Source organism: Salvelinus namaycush, chromosome 2 (genome assembly GCF_016432855.1).
Source record: "Salvelinus namaycush isolate Seneca chromosome 2, SaNama_1.0, whole genome shotgun sequence".
NCBI classification, from domain to species: Eukaryota; Metazoa; Chordata; class Actinopteri; order Salmoniformes; family Salmonidae; genus Salvelinus; species Salvelinus namaycush.
The window spans coordinates 43,091,748-43,094,051 of NC_052308.1; the positions used below are offsets into that span (position 1 = coordinate 43,091,748).

The following is a 2,304-nucleotide window of genomic DNA, read 5'->3' on the forward strand; positions in this document are numbered from 1 at the left end:
CAGATCCAATGACTTTGCTTTGGACTAGATGCGACTGTTAGTCTTACTTTGACAACTGACACACCAAAGAGTCCAACTGAAAGTGAGTATGGCCACACGATTTTTGTTTATTGGTGTTTACTAAGTTGTGATGTGTGTTAACTGTTAACAAACCGTCTCTATCTTGCATGTGCACAGGAGGTCAAAGCTCCACAGACAGCGTTGTGAATTCAAACAGTCAAAAAAGAGTTTTGGGTAAGTATCCTTATTTAGTAATCCCACAGCAAAAATGCACTTGTCTTTTCCTGCAAGCACTGACATTGCTGATAACTACTTTGTTGAGGGAAAATGTACTTGTTGTGATTGTGATATGTTGTTGCCTCACCTAGCTATCTTAAGATGAATGCACTAATGTAAGTCACTCTGGATAAGAGCCTCTGCTAAATGACTTGTCGTGGAAATTTCCATCAGGGACACCTGAAGTCAATATGAAATTAATAATTATTTATTATCAGCAAGCTGGAGAGGTTCCAACAAACTTAATGTACAATAGTACACGTCGGTCGGGAACTCCGCCGGGGAAGTCCCATTAGTTGTTTTATATGCTGCTTAAAGAGACAAGTTATATTTGCAAGATTTAGGTTATTCATTATTCATAATTAATTCATCATTAACGTTTGGTTCATGCATGTGACCAACCAATACCTCACAAGGCTTCTTCTCTTCAAGCTGAGACCTTGAAACTGAGACACCCCTTTCGGTTTTCAAAACAATGTTCTTGGCGCACTGCCAAATTACTTATACTGATAGTGAGGATTCCTTCCAGTCACGATCAATCAGTCACTTGTATGAACCCAGTCGAATTGGTTATTAGAAAAGCACAAACATAACATTTTCCTTCACAGACTCAAATGTAGAATGTTTAGCTAACTAGCTGTCTTTTCTCACATATATGAAAACGGAAACGTTTACCAAGACTAATAATAAAGTGGTATTCTAACACTTGTCTACCATTGAAGTATTTACATTTGGATTAAGAGCTAATGACCTCTCCTGATGACATCATGTCACCAAACAGCGGTGCAATTATGGCAGACAGCAGTGGGTATGTCTTCTGGAGTGGGTGTGTTCTTGATGGGATTGACAGCTGTCTATCTCTGCAGGAGGACCAGTGAGTACTTCTGATTCTGCATAACAAAACATTTGCAAACATTGTCATTCTCATATTAATGTAAGTGCCTTTGACATGGGTTAATCTTTCAACTCCTTTTGGTGATATTGTGTAGTGTAAGCTATATTCAATATCATTCATTTAGCCTAATTTGTTTTTCAGAGAAAACCAATTCTCAGAGGTAAGAATTCCCCTTGTGAATATGATGCAGATTGTATCAACCTTTAGTTCTGTATTGTCCATGATGAGATGTTCTTACCACAACCTTCTTATACTTTTATGTTGTACAGACCTACAGCCAGACAGGATGATCACAGACAATGTATGTTCCAAACAAAATACTTCAAGCACTGCACACACTACTAACACAACTACACACATGCATGTACAAACACATATTCTAATTTCATTTTCATTTTGTTTCTGTTGTAGATGATTTGGTGATGGGAGCTATGAGCAGTGCAGGCATGTTGGATTCAAGGGATGCTGGGTTCTATTCTCTCATCACCTCTGTACCGTCCACATTTTTGCCCTCAGGTGAGTTTGTAACAGAAGGTCTTCTGTCCCTGTCTTCCTGACCTGGGACGTGAATTTGGGACACTCAGCACAATAACACTTAATCACTCAATGCCAACCATACTAACTTACATTTTTTAGTCAGAGCATCTTGAAAGCGTGAGAACAGAGCTGTAAGTCTCCAGGGTGGTTTGAGTCAGGAGGGGAAGTGTGAAGGGACATCAAACCCTGTTATTTTCACTTCTTCTGACCCCCCCCCCCCCCCCAGAAAAAACAACCTCTTACTTGTGTCTTTGTCTCTCTCTGTGAGGTGCAGGTCCTGTGAAGCAATCTGCAAATGAAAATGTAAGTACAGCAAAATTAATTACCTTGGATATAGATACATACTGGTTTTCGGGACGGACAGACAGACAGTCTGAGGGAAAATAAGGATCTTTCTCTCTCTCTTTCCTCCAGGCTGATTCAGAGAATGCAGGGGTCTACAGCCTGATCACTTCTGTACCATCCACATCTATACCATTAGGTTTGTCTATTTAATTCAATCCCAATGATTCATAACATGTAGGGCTTTTTATAGGACTCAAAGTTGTTTAGGCTTGTATGTTGGTCTGACGTAGTCATATCAGTAATTATGTATG

The 2,304-nt window shown here is 39.5% G+C and overlaps 1 long non-coding RNA gene across 1 annotated transcript; it reads left to right on the plus strand.

The window, feature by feature from the left end:
• Nucleotides 1-1,143, plus strand: LOC120063541. Its single transcript, XR_005478522.1, has 3 exons — nt 1-82; nt 178-234; nt 1,058-1,143. It is a non-coding gene; the product is annotated as an uncharacterized LOC120063541 (long non-coding RNA).
• The last annotated feature ends 1,161 nt before the right edge of the window (nt 1,144-2,304 follow it).